Here is a 20,381-nt window from a genome sequence, read left to right on the forward strand (position 1 = left end):
ACAATTCACTATGAACTAAAAATGTTTAAATTGATTAAAAAGAAATTAATACTTGATAGAAAATGAAAAAATTACACATTATTGAAGGGAATTTGATATTTTCGGCATCAATTTACAATGAAATGTTTTCTATAATCCTATTGATTTTTTATTAGCAATACTTTTAATGTGTACGCATAAATGTATGTATATATATTTTTGTAATGGAACGAAATCTATTAGTTGTTTATTTTTAATTAGATATATGATTCTACTTCTAGTTAATAAACTTTACATTATTATATTGGAAGATACAACGGAAGATATCGAATTAAACTCTAATACAATCTTTTATTCGTTTGTCGTTAACGTTAAGACTTTTGATAAAAGATTTCAATACTTCGGTTAATAGTTAAAATGCCTTTCAACTGGCCGTAGATAACAAAGCTCTTCACAAATGTATCAACGTAAGATGTAATACCACTGATTAAGAAATTCACTAATTAGAGTCGACTATTATCATTTTTCGATGCAAAATGTTAGTTGTAATTGCATTGATACGTACATGAATACGTATATGATAATGTTTTTTTATAAACCCTGAGTTACTCATTTCTGATACAGATTCAGATATATACAGATATATATATGTATTATATATTATATATAATATGTATATATATATACAGAGAGAGAGAGAGAGAGAGAGAGAGAGAGAAAGAAAGGGTAAACGAATCGAGAATTTGAATGAAACAAAGAACGATATCGAGATTAAATTGAAAAGAAACTTTGTTAGCTCTTGACAAAAAGGCATTCGATAAGGAAGCATTAGCCGTCCAAATAACAATTATATCAAAGACCTATTCAAATGAAAGACGATTACATAGGTATCCTATTATGATCCTTATACTTCTTATTATTCATATAAAAGAAAAGAAGAAGAAAAAAAACAGTTAAGAAGATTAAGAAAGAAATTTCATGTTTATTTCCCAATATCTTCAATTATGATTGATTTATAAAGACAATAAGAATAATAATAACAATAATAATAACAACAATAATATGAAGAAGAAGAAGAAGAACAAAGTATCTTGGTATATTCAATTTTGCTTTCTTGTTCTTATGTGGTATATGTAGCTAGTACAATGTAAATTTTAATGTGGGATTTCATTTAAACGTGTCATTTAATGCGTATTATGATTAATATGTATTATTCATACACATATGAATGTATGCATATTTAAATGAATATAGAATTCATACCTCGTTGACAAATTATATTTACAATATTGAAATAAGGGTGTCACGATCAGGTACACGCATCACGTTCGATCGTCGACGATCTTTCTATATATAAAATATATCGATACCAAACGATATTACATTTGTTAAAAGGCATATACGTATTACGTACATACGCGTACACGTGCATACAGAAAAATTAAGAAAAAAATAGCAAAATAGAGCGAGGAAGAGTGAGAGAGAGAGATGAAAGTTCATTGTTTACGAGGAAGGACGTCTGTCCTAACAAACGGAGTTTTCGATGAGGTCTCGTATTTTTCTATTCCTGTTGCTTTCTTTTCTTTTTTTGATTTTGATTAATTAACTAATTAAATTATAAAAATTTAAATATATATATATATATATCTAATATTATTACCCTGAAAGAAAAAGAGAATGTTTATAGCATTTACTAGCGGACGTATACAAAGCAAATCTTATTACAATGGTTATATGTTTCTATATAAGCTGAAATATCTAAATACAACTTATGTTATTTACTTTCTGTCGAATATCGTATGAGATCAGTCTTTCGGCAACCACCGAGTTAGAAACTTGAAAGATCCCGTTTAAACATACGTTTGTAAATAGATAGATATGTATATATGTACATATGTACATAACTAGACACAATATACACACCCACACACTCATACACAAAGTATATAGTAGTCTTTCTCTTGGGTATTGCTTGAGATTTTATTATATTGTATAGACAGTAACGAGCAACCTTTGTTCTGCAATGAGCCAAAATTAAATATCTGATATTGTTATTGATAGAATTCATTATGAACTAAAAATGCTTATATTGATTAAAAAAGGAATTAATGCTTGATAGAAAAAGAAAAAATTGCACATTATTGAAGTGTATTTGTTATTTTCGGCATCAATTTACAATGAAATGTTTTCTATAATTCCATTGATTTTTTATTAGCAATACTTTTAATGTGTACGCATAAATGTATGTATATATATTTTTGTAATGGAACGAAATCTATTAGTTGTTTATTTTTAATTAGATATATGATTCTACTTCTCGTTAATAAACTTTACATTATTATATTGGAAGATACATTGGAAGATATTGAAATAAACTCTAATACAATCTTTTATTCGTTTGTCGTTAAAGTTACGAGTTTTGATAAATGATTTCGATACTTCGGTTAATAGTTAAAATGCGTTTCAACTGGCCGTAGATAACAAAGCTCTTCACAAATGTATCAACGTAAGAAGTAATACCAGTGATTAAGAAATTCACTAATTAGAGTCGACTATTGTCATTTTTCGATGCAAAATGTAAGTTGTAATTGCATTGATACGTACATGAATACGTATATGATAATGTTTTTTTATAAACCCTGAGTTACTCATTTCTGATACAGATTCAGATATATACAGATATATATATGTATTATATATTATATATAATATGTATATATATATACAGAGAGAGAGAGAGAGAGAGAGAGAGAGAGAGAAAGAAAGGGTAAACGAATCGAGAATTTGAATGAAACAAAGAACGATATCGAGATTAAATTGAAAAGAAACTTTGTTAGCTCTTGACAAAAAGGCATTCGATAAGGAAGCATTAGTCGTCCAAAGTACAATTATATCAAAAACCCATTCAAACTAAAGAAGATTACATATGTATCTGATTATGATACCTTATATTTCTTATTATTCATTTAAAAGAAAAGAAAAAGAAAAAAAAACAGTTAAGAAAAATAAGAAAGATATCTCATCTTTATTTCCCAATATCTTCAATTATGATTGATTTCTAAATACAATAAGGATAATAATAACAATAATAACAACAATAATATTATGAAGAAGAAGAAGAAGAAGAATAAAGTATCTTGGTATATTCAATTTTGCTTTCTTGTTCTTATGTGGTATATGTATCTAGTACAATGTAAATTTTAATGTGGGATTTCAATTAAACGTGTCATTTAATGCGTATTATGATTAAAATGCATTATTCATACACATATGAATGTATGTGTATTTAAATGAATATCGAATTTATACCTCGTTGAAAAATTAAATTTACAATATTGAAATAAGGGTGTCACGATCAGGTTCACGCATCACGTTCGATCGTCGACGATCTTTCTATATATAAAATATATCGATACCAAACGATATTACATTTGTTAAAATGCATATACGTATTACGTACATACGCGTACACGTGCATACAGAAAAATTAAGAAAAAAATAGCAAAATAGAGCGAGGAAGAGAGAGAGAGAGAGATGAAAGTTCATTGTTTACGAGGAAGGACGTCTGTCCTAACAAACGGAGTTTTCGATGAGGTCTCGTATTTTTCTATTCCTGTTCCTTTCTTTTTTTTTTGATTTTCATTAATTAACTAATTAAATTATAAAAATTTTAATATATATATATATATATGTATATATATATATATATATATATATATAATATTATTACACTGAAAGAAAAAGATAATCTTTATACCATTTACTAGCTGACGTATACAAAGCAAATCTTATTACAATGTTTATTTGTTTCTATATAAGCTGAAATATCAAAATACACTTTACGTTATTTACTTTCTGTCGTATATCGTATGAGATCAGTCTTTCGGCAACCACCGAGCTGGAAAATTGGAAATAAACTCTAATACAATCTTTTATTCGTTTGTCGTTAACGTTACGACTTTTGATAAAAGATTTCAATACTTCGGTTAATAGTTAAAATGCCTTTCAACTGGCCGTAGATAACAAAGCTCTTCACAAATGTATCAACGTAAGATGTAATACCACTGATTAAGAAATTCACTAATTATAGTCGACTATTGTCATTTTTCAATGCAAGATGTAAGTCGTATTTGCTTTGATAGGCAGATGAATACGTATATGATAATGTTTTTTTATAAACCCTGAGTTACTCATTTCTGATACAGATTCAGATATATACATATAAAATTATATATATATATATATATATATATATATATATATATTACATATTATATATTATATATATATTAATGTATATACAGAGAGTGAGAGTGTGAGAGAGAGAGAAAGAAAAAGGGTAAAGGAATCGGGAATTTGAATAGAACAAAGAACGATATCGAGATTAAATTGAAAAGAAACTTTGTTAGATCTTGACAAAGAGGCACTCGATTAGGAAAGATCAGCCATCCAAAGTACAATTATATCAAAGACCCATTCAAATGAAAGACGATTACATAGGTATCCGATTATGATACCTTATACTTTTTATTATTCATATAAAAGAAAAGAAGAAGAAAAAAAACAGTTAAGAAGATTAAGAAAGAAATCTCATCTTTATTTCCCAATATCTTCAATTATGATTGATTTCTAAAGACAATAAGAATAATAATAACAATAATAAGAACAACAATAACAACAATAAGATGAAAAAGAAGAAGAAGAATAAAGTATCTTGGTATATTCAATTTTGCTTTCTTGTTCTTATGTGGTATATGTATCTAGTACAATGTAAATTTTGATGTGGGATTTCAATTAAACGTGTCATTTAATGCGTATTATGATTAATATCCATTATTCATACACATATGAATGTATGTATATTTAAATGAATATAGAATTTATACCTTGTTGACAAATTAAATTTACAATATTGAAATAAGCGTGTCACGATCAGGTACGCGCATCACGTTCGATCGTCGACGATCTTTCTATATATAAAATATATCGATACCAAACGATATTACATTCGCTAAAATGCATATACGTATTACGTACGTACTCGTAGACGTGCATACAGAAAAATTAAGAAAAAAAATAGCAAAACAGAGCGAGGAAGAGAGAGAGAGAGAGAGAGAGAGAGAGATGAAAGTACATTGTTTTCGAGCAAGGACGTCTGTCCGAACAAACGGAGTTTTCGATGAGGTCTCGTATTTTTCTATTCCTGTTGCTTTCTTTTATTTTTTGATTTTGATTAATTAACTTATTAAATTATAAAAATTTTAATATATATATATATATATATATATATATATATATATATACATATATAATATTATTACATTGAAAGAAAAAGAGAATGTTTATAGCATTTACTAGCTGACGTTTACAAAGCAAATCTTATTACAATGTTTATATGTTTCTATATAAGCTGAAATATCTCAATACACCTTATGTTATTTACTTTCTGTCGAATATCGTATGAGTTCAGTCTTTCGGCAACCACCGAGGTGGAATGTTGGAAGATCCCATATAAACATACGTTTGTAAATAGATACATATGTACGTAACTAGATACATAATATACACACCCACGCACACATACACAAAGTATATAGTAGTCTTTCTCTTGGGTATTGCTTGAGATTTTCTTATATTGTATGGACAGTAACGAGCAACCTTTGTTCTGCAATGAGCCAAAATTAAATATCTGATATTGTTATTGATAGAATTCATTATGAACTAAAAATGTTTAGATTGATTAACAGAGAAATTAATACTTGGTAGAAGAAGAAAAAATTACACATTATTGAAGGGTATTTGTTATTTTCGGCATCAATTTACAATGAAATGTTTTCTATAATTCCATTGATTTTTTATTAGCAATACTTTTAATGTGTACGCATAAATGTATGTATATATATTTTTGTAATGGAACGAAATCTATTAGTTGTTTATTTTTAATTAGATATATGATTCTACTTCTAGTTAATAAACTTTACATTATTATATTGGAAGATACAATGGAAGATATCGAATTAAACTCTTATACAATCTTTTATTCGTTTGTCGTTAACGTTAAGACTTTTGATAAAAGATTTCAATACTTCGGTTAATAGTTAAAATGCCTTTCAACTGGCCGTAGATAACAAAGCTCTTCGCAAATGTATCAACGTAAGATGTAATACCACTGATTAAGAAATTCACTAATTATAGTCGACTATTGTCATTTTTCGATGCAAGATGTAAGTCGTATTTGCATTGATACGCAGATGAATACGTATATGATAATGTTTTTTTATAAACCCTGAGTTACACATTTCTGATACCGATTGAGATATATACAGATATATATATATATATATATATATATATATATATATATATATATATATATATATTAAAATTTTATATATATATATACATATATACTAAAATTATATATATATATATATATATATATATATATACAGAGAGAGAGAGAGAGAGAGAGAGAGAAAGAAAGTGTAAACGAATCGAGAATTTGAATAAAACAAAGAACGATATCGAGATTAAATTGAAAAGAAACTTTGTTAGCTCTTGACAAAAAGGCATTCGATAAGGAAGCATTAGGCGTCCAAAGTACAATTATATCAAAAACCCATTCAACTTAATGAAGATTACATATGTATCTGATTATGATACCTTATATTTCTTATTACTCATATAAAAGAAAAGAAAAAGAAAAAAAAACAGTTAAGAAGAATAAGAAAGGAATCTCATCTTTATTTCCCAATATCTTCAATTATGATTGATTTCTAAATACAATAAGGATAATAATAACAATAATGACAACAACAATAATATGAAGAAGAAGAAGAAGAATAAAGTATCTTTGTATATTCAATTTTGCTTACTTGTTCTTATGTGGTATATGTATCTAGTACAATGTAAATTTTAATGTGGGATTTTATTTAAACGTGTCATTTAATGCGTATTATGATTAATATGCATTATTCATACACATATCAATGTATGTGTATTTAAATGAATATAGAATTTATACCTCGTTGACAAATTAAATTTACAATATTGAAATAAGCGTGTCACGATCAGGTACACGCATCACGTTCGATCGTCGACGATCTTTCTATATATAAAATATATCGATACCAAACGATATTACATTTGTTAAAAGGCATATACGTATTACGTATATACGCGTACACGTGCATACAGAAAAATTAAGAAAAAAATAGCAAAACAGAGCGAGGAAGAGAGAGTGAGAGAGAGAGAGAGAGAGAGATGAAAGTACATTGTTTTCGAGCAAGGACGTCTGTCCGAACAAACGGAGTTTTCGATGAGGTCTCGTATTTTTCTATTCCTGTTGCTTTCTTTTATTTTTTGATTTTGATTAATTAACTTATTAAATTATAAAAATTTTAATATATATATATATATATATATATATATATACATATATAATATTATTACATTGAAAGAAAAAGAGAATGTTTATATCATTTACTAGCTGACGTTTACAAAGCAAATCTTATTACAATGTTTATATGTTTCTATATAAGCTGAAATATCTCAATACACCTTATGTTATTTACTTTCTGTCGAATATCGTGTGAGATCAGTCTTTCGGCAACCACCGAGGTGGAATGTTGGAAGATCCCATATAAACATACGTTTGTAAATAGATACATATGTACGTAACTAGATACATAATATACACACCCACGCACACATACACAAAGTATATAGTAGTCTTTCTCTTGGGTATTGCTTGAGATTTTCTTATATTGTATGGACAGTAACGAGCAACCTTTGTTCTGCAATGAGCCAAAATTAAATATCTGATATTGTTATTGATAGACTTCATTATGAACTAAAAATGTTTAAATTGATTAACAGAGAAATTAATACTTGGTAGAAAAAGAAAAAATTACACATTATTGAAGGGTATTTGTTATTTTCGGCATCAATTTACAATGAAATGTTTTCTATAATTCCATTGATTTTTTATTAGCAATACTTTTAATGTGTACGCATAAATGTATGTATATATATTTTTGTAATGGAACGAAATCTATTAGTTGTTTATTTTTAATTAGATATATGATTCTACTTCTAGTTAATAAACTTTACATTATTATATTGGAAGATACAATGGAAGATATCGAATTAAACTCTTATACAATCTTTTATTCGTTTGTCGTTAACGTTAAGACTTTTGATAAAAGATTTCAATACTTCGGTTAATAGTTAAAATGCCTTTCAACTGGCCGTAGATAACAAAGCTCTTCACAAATGTATCAACGTAAGATGTAATACCACTGATTAAGAAATTCACTAATTATAGTCGACTATTGTCATTTTTCGATGCAAGATGTAAGTCGTATTTGCATTGATACGCAGATGAATACGTATATGATAATGCTTTTTTATAAACCCTGAGTTACTCATTTCTGATACAGATTGAGATATATACAGATATATATATATATATATATATATATATATATATATATATATATATATATATATTAAAATTTTATATATATATATATATATACTAAAATTATATATATATATATATATATACAGAGAGAGAGAGAGAGAGAGAGAGAGAGAGAGAAAGAAAGTGTAAACGAATCGAGAATTTGAATAAAACAAAGAACGATATCGAGATTAAATTGAAAAGAAACTTTGTTAGCTCTTGACAAAAAGGCATTCGATAAGGAAGCATTAGGCGTCCAAAGTACAATTATATCAAAAACCCATTCAACTTAATGAAGATTACATATGTATCTGATTATGATACCTTATATTTCTTATTACTCATATAAAAGAAAAGAAAAAGAAAAAAAAAACAGTTAAGAAGAATAAGAAAGGAATCTCATCGTTATTTCCCAATATCTTCAATTATGATTGATTTCTAAATACAATAAGGATAATAATAACAATAATGACAACAACAATAATATGAAGAAGAAGAAGAAGAATAAAGTATCTTGGTATATTCAATTTTGCTTACTTGTTCTTATGTGGTATATGTATCTAGTACAATGTAAATTTTGATGTGGGATTTCAATTAAACGTGTCATTTAATGCGTATTATGATTAATATGCATTATTCATACACATATGAATGTATGTATATTTAAATGAATATAGAATTTATACCTTGTTGACAAATTAAATTTACAATATTGAAATAAGGGTGTCACGATCAGGTACACGCATCACGTTCGATCGTCGACGATCTTTCTATATATAAAATATATCGATACCAAACGATATTACATTCGCTAAAATGCATATACGTATTACGTACGTACTCGTAGACGTGCATACAGAAAAATTAAGAAAAAAATAGCAAAACAGAGCGAGGAAGAGAGAGAGAGAGAGAGAGAGAGAGAGAGAGAGATGAAAGTACATTGTTTTTGAGGAAGGACGTCTGTCCAAACGAACGGAGTTTTCGATGAGGTCTCGTATTTTTCTATTGCTGTCGCTTTCTTTTATTTTTTGATTTTGATTAATTAACTAATTAAATTATAAAAATTTATATATATATATATATATATATATATAATATTATTACACTGAAAGAAAAAGAGAATGTTTATACCATTTACTAGCTGACGTATACAAAGCAAATCTTATTACAATGCTTATATGTTTCTATCTAAGCTGAAATATCTAAGTACACCTTATGTTATTTACTTTCTGTCGAATATCGTTTGAGATCAGTCTTTCGGCAACCACCGAGGTGGAAACTTGAAAGATCTTATATAAATATACGTTTGTAAATAGATACATATGTATATATGTACATATGTACATAACTAGATAGATAATATACACACCCACACGCACATACACACACACAGTCTTTCTCTTGGGTATTGCTTGAGATTTTATTACATTGTATAGACAGTAACGAGCAACCTTTGTGCTGCAAGGAGCCAAAATTACATATCTGATATTGTTATTGATACAATTCACTATGAACTAAAAATGTTTAAATTGATTAAAAAGAAATTAATACTTGATAGAAAATGAAAAAATTACACATTATTGAAGGGAATTTGATATTTTCGGCATCAATTTACAATGAAATGTTTTCTATAATCCTATTGATTTTTTATTAGCAATACTTTTAATGTGTACGCATAAATGTATGTATATATATTTTTGTAATGGAACGAAATCTATTAGTTGTTTATTTTTAATTAGATATATGATTCTACTTCTAGTTAATAAACTTTACATTATTATATTGGAAGATACAATGGAAGATATCGAATTAAACTCTAATACAATCTTTTATTCGTTTGTCGTTAACGTTAAGAGTTTTGATAAAAGATTTCAATACTTCGGTTAATAGTTAAAATGCCTTTCAACTGGCCGTAGATAACAAAGCTCTTCACAAATGTATCAACGTAAGATGTAATACCACTGATTAAGAATTTCACTAATTATAGTCGACTATTGTCATTTTTCGATGCAAGATGTAAGTCGTATTTGCATTGATACGCAGATGAATACGTATATGATAATGTTTTTTTATAAACCCTGAGTTACTCATTTCTGATACAGATTGAGATATATACAGATATATATATATATATATATATATATATATATATATATATATATATATTAAAATTTTATATATATATATACATATATACTAAAATTATATATATATATATATACAGAGAGAGAGAGAGAGAGAGAGAGAGAGAGAGAAAGAAAGTGTAAACGAATCGAGAATTTGAATAAAACAAAGAACGATATCGAGATTAAATTGAAAAGAAACTTTGTTAGCTCTTGACAAAAAGGCATTCGATAAGGAAGCATTAGGCGTCCAAAGTACAATTATATCAAAAACCCATTCAACTTAATGAAGATTACATATGTATCTGATTATGATACCTTATATTTCTTATTACTCATATAAAAGAAAAGAAAAAGAAAAAAAAAACAGTTAAGAAGAATAAGAAAGGAATCTCATCTTTATTTCCCAATATCTTCAATTATGATTGATTTACAAAGACAATAAGAATAATAATAACAATAATAATAACAACAATAATATGAAGAAGAAGAAGAAGAACAAAGTATCTTGGTATATTCAATTTTGCTTTCTTGTTCTTATGTGGTATATGTAGCTAGTACAATGTAAATTTTAATGTGGGATTTTATTTAAACGTGTCATTTAATGCGTATTATGATTAATATGCATTATTCATACACATATCAATGTATGTGTATTTAAATGAATGTAAAATTTATACGTCGTTGACAAATTAAATTTACAATATTGAAATAAGGGTGTCACGATCAGGTACACGCATCACGTTCGATCGTCGACGATCTTTCAATATATAAAATATATCGATACCAAACGATATAACATTTGTTAAAAGGCATATACGTATGACGTACATACGCGTACACGTGCATACAGAAAAATTGAGAAAAAAATAGCAAAATAGAGCGAGGAAGAGAGAGAGAGAGAGATGAAAGTTCATTGTTTACGAGGAAGGACGTCTGTCCTAACGAACGAAGTTTTCGATGAGGTCTCGTATTTTTCTATTCCTGTTGCTTTCTTTTCTTTTTTTGATTTTGAATAATTAATTAATTAAATTATAAAAATTTAAATATATATATATATATATATATATATATATATATATATATAATATTATTACCCTGAAAGAAAAAGAGAATGTTTATAGCATTTACTAGCGGACGTATACAAAGCAAATCTTATTACAATGGTTATATGTTTCTATATAAGCTGAAATATCTAAATACACCTTATCTTATTTACTTTTGGTCGAATATCGTATGAGATCAGTCTTTCGGCAACTACCGAGTTGGAAACTTGAAAGATCCCGTATAAACATACTTTTGTAAATAGATAGATATGTATATATGTACATATGTACATAACTAGTCACAATATACACACCCACACACTCATACACAAAGTATATAGTAGTCTTTCTCTTGGGTATTGCTTGAGATTTTATTACATTGTATAGACAGTAACGAGCAACCTTTGTGCTGCAAGGAGCCAAAATTACATATCTGATATTGTTATTGATACAATTCACTATGAACTAAAAATGTTTAAATTGATTAAAAAGAAATTAATACTTGATAGAAAATGAAAAAATTACACATTATTGAAGGGAATTTGATATTTTCGGCATCAATTTACAATGAAATGTTTTCTATAATCCTATTGATTTTTTATTAGCAATACTTTTAATGTGTACGCATAAATGTATGTATATATATTTTTGTAATGGAACGAAATCTATTAGTTGTTTATTTTTAATTAGATATATGATTCTACTTCTAGTTAATAAACTTTACATTATTATATTGGAAGATACAACGGAAGATATCGAATTAAACTCTAATAGAATCTTTTATTCGTTTGTCGTTAACGTTAAGACTTTTGATAAAAGATTTCAATACTTCGGTTAATAGTTAAAATGCCTTTCAACTGGCCGTAGATAACAAAGCTCTTCACAAATGTATCAACGTAAGATGTAATACCACTGATTAAGAAATTCACTAATTATAGTCGACTATTGTCATTTTTCGATGCAAGATGTAAGTCGTATTTGCATTGATACGCAGATGAATACGTATATGATAATGTTTTTTTATAAACCCTGAGTTACTCATTTCTGATACAGATTGAGATATATACAGATATATATATATATATATATATATATATATATATATATATATATATATATTAAAATTTTATATATATATATACATATATACTAAAATTATATATATATATATATATATACAGAGAGAGAGAGAGAGAGAGAGAGAGAGAGAAAGAAAGTGTAAACGAATCGAGAATTTGAATAAAACAAAGAACGATATCGAGATTATATTGAAAAGAAACTTTGTTAGCTCTTGACAAAAAGGCATTCGATAAGGAAGCATTAGGCGTCCAAAGTACAATTATATCAAAAACCCATTCAACTTAATGAAGATTACATATGTATCTGATTATGATACCTTATATTTCTTATTACTCATATAAAAGAAAAGAAAAAGAAAAAAAAACAGTTAAGAAGAATAAGAAAGGAATCTCATCTTTATTTCCCAATATCTTCAATTATGATTGATTTCTAAATACAATAAGGATAATAATAACAATAATGACAACAACAATAATATGAAGAAGAAGAAGAAGAATAAAGTATCTTTGTATACTCAATTTTGCTTACTTGTTCTTATGTGGTATATGTATCTAGTACAATGTAAATTTTAATGAGGGATTTTATTTAAACGTGTCATTTAATGCGTATTATGATTAATATGCATTATTCATACACATATCAATGTATGTGTATTTAAATGAATATAGAATTTATACCTCGTTGACAAATTAAATTTACAATATTGAAATAAGCGTGTCACGATCAGGTACACGCATCACGTTCGATCGTCGACGATCTTTCTATATATAAAATATATCGATACCAAACGATATTACATTTGTTAAAAGGCATATACGTATTACATACATACGCGTACACGTGCATACAGAAAAATTAAGAAAAAAATAGCAAAACAGAGCGAGGAAGAGAGAGTGAGAGAGAGAGAGAGAGAGAGAGAGATGAAAGTACATTGTTTTCGAGCAAGGACGTCTGTCCGAACAAACGGAGTTTTCGATGAGGTCTCGTATTTTTCTATTCCTGTTGCTTTCTTTTATTTTTTGATTTTGATTAATTAACTTATTAAATTATAAAAATTTTAATATATATATATATATATATATATATATCTATATACATATATAATATTATTACATTGAAAGAAAAAGAGAATGTTTATATCATTTACTAGCTGACGTTTACAAAGCAAATCTTATTACAATGTTTATATGTTTCTATATAAGCTGACATATCTCAATACACCTTATGTTATTTACTTTCTGTCGAATATCGTGTGAGATCAGTCTTTCGGCAACCACCGAGGTGGAATGTTGGAAGATCCCATATAAACATACGTTTGTAAATAGATACATATGTACGTAACTAGATACATAATATACACACCCACGCACACATACACAAAGTATATAGTAGTCTTTCTCTTGGGTATTGCTTGAGATTTTATTACATTGTATAGACAGTAACGAGCAACCTTTGTGCTGCAAGGAGCCAAAATTACATATCTGATATTGTTATTGATACAATTCACTATGAACTAAAAATGTTTAAATTGATTAAAAAGAAATTAATACTTGATAGAAAATGAAAAAATTACACATTATTGAAGGGAATTTGATATTTTCGGCATCAATTTACAATGAAATGTTTTCTATAATCCTATTGATTTTTTATTAGCAATACTTTTAATGTGTACGCATAAATGTATGTATATATATTTTTGTAATGGAACGAAATCTATTAGTTGTTTATTTTTAATTAGATATATGATTCTACTTCTAGTTAATAAACTTTACATTATTATATTGGCAGATACAATGGAAGATATCGAATTAAACTCTAATACAATCTTTTATTCGTTTGTCGTTAAAGTTAAGACTTTTGATAAAAGATTTCAATACTTCGGTTAATAGTTAAAATGCCTTTCAACTGGCCGTAGATAACAAAGCTCTTCACAAATGTATCAACGTAAGATGTAATACCACTGATTAAGAAATTCACTAATTATAGTCGACTATTGTCATTTTTCGATGCAAGATGTAAGTCGTATTTGCATTGATACGCAGATGAATACGTATATGATAATGTTTTTTTATAAACCCTGAGTTACTCATTTCTGATACAGATTGAGATATATACAGATATATATATATATATATATATATATATATATATATTAAAATTTTATATATATATACATATATACTAAAATTATATATATATATATATATATATATATATATATATATACAGAGAGAGAGAGAGAGAGAGAGAGAGAAAGAAAGTGTAAACGAATCGAGAATTTGAATAAAACAAAGAACGATATCGAGATTAAATTGAAAAGAAACTTTGTTAGCTCTTGACAAAAAGGCATTCGATAAGGAAGCATTAGGCGTCCAAAGTACAATTATATCAAAAACCCATTCAACTTAATGAAGATTACATATGTATCTGATTATGATACCTTATATTTCTTATTACTCATATAAAAGAAAAGAAAAAGAAAAAAAAACAGTTAAGAAGAATAAGAAAGGAATCTAATCTTTATTTCCCAATATCTTCAATTATGATTGATTTCTAAATACAATAAGGATAATAATAACAATAATGACAACAACAATAATATGAAGAAGAAGAAGAAGAATAAAGTATCTTTGTATATTCAATTTTGCTTACTTGTTCTTATGTGGTATATGTATCTAGTACAATGTAAATTTTAATGTGGGATTTTATTTAAACGTGTCATTTAATGCGTATTATGATTAATATGCATTATTCATACACATATCAATGTATGTGTATTTAAATGAATATAGAATTTATACCTCGTTGACAAATTAAATTTACAATATTGAAATAAGCGTGTCACGATCAGGTACACGCATCACGTTCGATCGTCGACGATCTTTCTATATATAAAATATATCGATACCAAACGATATTACATTTGTTAAAAGGCATATACGTATTACGTACATACGCGTACACGTGCATACAGAAAAATTAAGAAAAAAATAGCAAAACAGAGCGAGGAAGAGAGAGTGAGAGAGAGAGAGAGAGAGAGAGATGAAAGTACATTGTTTTCGAGCAAGGACGTCTGTCCGAACAAACGGAGTTTTCGATGAGGTCTCGTATTTTTCTATTCCTGTTGCTTTCTTTTATTTTTTGATTTTGATTAATTACCTTATTAAATTATAAAAATTTTAATATATATATATATATATCTATATACATATATAATATTATTACATTGAAAGAAAAAGAAAATGTTTATATCATTTACTAGCTGACGTTTACAAAGCAAATCTTATTACAATGTTTATATGTTTCTATATAAGCTGTAATATCTCAATACACCTTATGTTATTTACTTTCTGTCGAATATCGTGTGAGATCAGTCTTTCGGCAACCACCGAGGTGGAATGTTGGAAGATCCCATATAAACATACGTTTGTAAATAGATACATATGTACGTAACTAGATACATAATATACACACCCACGCACACATACACAAAGTATATAGTAGTCTTTCTCTTGGGTATTGCTTGAGATTTTATTACATTGTATAGACAGTAACGAGCAACCTTTGTGCTGCAAGGAGCCAAAATTACATATCTGATATTCTTATTGATACAATTCACTATGAACTAAAAATGTTTAAATTGATTAAAAAGAAATTAATACTTAATAGAAAATGAAAAAATTACACATTATTGAAGGGAATTTGATATTTTCGGCATCAATTTACAATGAAATGTTTTCTATAATCCTATTGATTTTTTATTAGCAATACTTTTAATGTGTACGCATAAATGTATGTATATATATTTTTGTAATGGAACGAAATCTATTAGTTGTTTATTTTTAATTAGATATATGATTCTACTTCTAGTTAATAAACTTTACATTATTATATTGGAAGATACAATGGAAGATATCGAATTAAACTCTAATACAATCTTTTATTCGTTTGTCGTTAACGTTAAGACTTTTGATAAAAGATTTCAATACTTCGGTTAATAGTTAAAATGCCTTTCAACTGGCCGTAGATAACAAAGCTCTTCACAAATGTATCAACGTAAGATGTAATACCACTGATTAAGAAATTCACTAATTATAGTCGACTATTGTCATTTTTCGATGCAAGATGTAAGTCGTATTTGCATTGATACGCAGATGAATACGTATATGATAATGTTTTTTTATAAACCCTGAGTTACTCATTTCTGATACAGATTGAGATATATACAGATATATATAGATATATATATATATATATATATATATATATATATATATATTAAAATTTTATATATATATATACATATATACTAAAATTATATATATATATATATATATATATATATATATATATATATATATATACAGAGAGAGAGAGAGAGAGAGAGAGAGAGAAAGAAAGTGTAAACGAATCGAGAATTTGAATAAAACAAAGAACGATATCGAGATTATATTGAAAAGAAACTTTGTTAGCTCTTGACAAAAAGGCATTCGATAAGGAAGCATTAGGCGTCCAAAGTACAATTATATCAAAAACCCATTCAACTTAATGAAGATTACATATGTATCTGATTATGATACCTTATATTTCTTATTACTCATATAAAAGAAAAGAAAAAGAAAAAAAAAACAGTTAAGAAGAATAAGAAAGGAATCTCATCTTTATTTCCCAATATCTTCAATTATGATTGATTTCTAAATACAATAAGGATAATAATAACAATAATGACAACAACAATAATATGAAGAAGAAGAAGAAGAATAAAGTATCTTGGTATATTCAATTTTGCTTACTTGTTCTTATGTGGTATATGTATCTAGTACAATGTAAATTTTGATGTGGGATTTCAATTAAACGTGTCATTTAATGCGTATTATGATTAATATGCATTATTCATACACATATGAATGTATGTATATTTAAATGAATATAGAATTTATACCTTGTTGACAAATTAAATTTACAATATTGAAATAAGCGTGTCACGATCAGGTACACGCATCACGTTCGATCATCGACGATCTTTCTATATATAAAATATATCGATACCAAACGATATTACATTCGCTAAAATGCATATACGTATTACGTACGTACTCGTAGACGTGCATACAGAAAAATTAAGAAAAAAATAGCAAAACAGAGCGAGGAAGAGAGAGTGAGAGAGAGAGAGAGAGAGATGAAAGTACATTGTTTTCGAGCAAGGACGTCTGTTCGAACAAACGGAGTTTTCGATGAGGTCTCGTATTTTTCTATTCCTGTTGCTTTCTTTTATTTTTTGATTTTGATTAATTAACTTATTAAATTATAAAAATTTTAATATATATATATATATATATATATATATATATATACATATATAATATTATTACATTGAAAGAAAAAGAGAATGTTTATACCATTTACTAGCTGACGTTTACAATGCAAATCTTATTACAATGTTTATATGTTTCTATATAAGCTGAAATATCTCAATACACCTTATGTTATTTACTTTCTGTCGAATATCGTATGAGTTCAGTCTTTCGGCAACCACCGAGGTGGATTGTTGGAAGATCCCATATAAACATACGTTTGGAAATAGATACATATGTACGTAACTAGATACATAATATACACACCCACGCACACATACACAAAGTATATAGTAGTCTTTCTCTTGGGTATTGCTTGAGATTTTCTTATATTGTATGGACAGTAACGAGCAACCTTTGTTCTGCAATGAGCCAAAATTAAATATCTGATATTGTTATTGATAGAATTCATTATGAACTAAAAATGTTTAAATTGATTAACAGAGAAATTAATACTTGGTAGAAAAAGAAAAAATTACACATTATTGAAGGGTATTTGTTATTTTCGGCATCAATTTACAATGAATTGTTTTCTATAATTCCATTGATTTTTTATTAGCAATACTTTTAATGTGTACGCATAAATGTATGTATATATATTTTTGTAATGGAACGAAATCTATTAGTTGTTTATTTTTAATTAGATATATGATTCTACTTCTAGTTAATAAACTTTACATTATTATATTGGAAGATACAATGGAAGATATCGAATTAAACTCTTATACAATCTTTTATTCGTTTGTCGTTAACGTTAAGACTTTTGATAAAAGATTTCAATACTTCGGTTAATAGTTAAAATGCCTTTCAACTGGCCGTAGATAACAAAGCTCTTCACAAATGTATCAACGTAAGATGTAATACCACTGATTAAGAAATTCACTAATTATAGTCGACTATTGTCATCTTTTGATGCAAGATGTAAGTCGTATTTGCATTGATACGCAGATGAATACGTATATGATAATGTTTTTTTATAAACCCTGAGTTACTCATTTCTGATACAGATTGAGATATATACAGATATATATATATATATATATATATATATATATATATATATATATATATTAAAATTTTATATATATATATATATATACTAAAATTATATATATATATATATACAGAGAGAGAGAGAGAGAGAGAGAGAGGAAAGAAAGGGTAAACGAATCGAGAATTTGAATAAAACAAAGAACGATATCGAGATTAAATTGAAAAGAAACTTTGTTAGCTCTTGACAAAAAGGCATTCGATAAGGAAGCATGAGGCGTCCAAAGTACAATTATATCAAAAACCCATTCAAATTAAAGAGGATTACATATGTATCTGATTATGATACCTTATATTTCTTATTACTCATATAAAAGAAAAGAAAAAGAAAAAAAAAACAGTTAAGAAGAATAAGAAAGAAATCTCATCTTTATTTCCCAATATCTTCAATTATGATTGATTTCTAAATACAATAAGGATAATAATAACAATAATGACAACAACAATAATATGAAGAAGAAGAAGAAGAATAAAGTATCTTGGTATATTCAATTTTGCTTACTTGTTCTTATGTGGTATATGTATCTAGTACAATGTAAATTTTGATGTGGGATTTCAATTAAACGTGTCATTTAATGCGTATTATGATTAATATGCATTATTCATACACATATGAATGTATGTATATTTAAATGAATATAGAATTTGTACCTTGTTGACAAATTAAATTTACAATATTGAAATAAGCGTGTCACGATCAGGTACACGCATCACGTTCGATCGTCGACGATCTTTCTATATATAAAATATATCGATACCAAACGATATTACATTCGCTAAAATGCATATACGTATTACGTACGTACTCGTAGACGTGCATACAGAAAAATTAAGAAAAAAATAGCAAAACAGAGCGAGGAAGAGAGAGAGAGAGAGATGAAAGTACATTGTTTTTGAGGAAGGACGTCTGTCCAAACGAACGGAGTTTTCGATGAGGTCTCATATTTTTCTATTGCTGTTGCTTTCTTTTATTTTTTGATTTTGATTAATTAACTAATTAAATTATAAAAATTTAAATATATATATATATATATATATATATATATATATATAATATTATTACACTGAAAGAAAAAGAGAATGTTTATACCATTTACTAGCTGACGTATACAATGCAAATCTTATTACAATGCTTATATGTTTCTATCTAAGCTGAAATATCTAAGTACACCTTATGTTATTTACTTTCTGTCGAATATCGTTTGAGATCAGTCTTTCGGCAACCACCGAGGTGGAATGTTGGAAGATCCCATATAAACATACGTTTGTAAATAGATACATATGT

General features: G+C 26.8%; 1 long non-coding RNA gene across 1 annotated transcript in view; it reads left to right on the forward strand.

The window, feature by feature from the left end:
• The window catches only part of LOC127069555 (uncharacterized), a 58,484-nt gene that overhangs the window by 16,983 nt on the left and 21,120 nt on the right, over window positions 1-20,381 (forward strand). Inside the window, exon 2 of the long non-coding RNA XR_007783609.1 lies at window positions 11,479-11,531. This is a non-coding gene — a long non-coding RNA (uncharacterized LOC127069555). The remainder of the gene's footprint in view (window positions 1-11,478; window positions 11,532-20,381) is intronic.

This window comes from Vespula vulgaris, chromosome 15, assembly GCF_905475345.1.
Source record: "Vespula vulgaris chromosome 15, iyVesVulg1.1, whole genome shotgun sequence".
NCBI classification, from domain to species: Eukaryota; Metazoa; Arthropoda; class Insecta; order Hymenoptera; family Vespidae; genus Vespula; species Vespula vulgaris.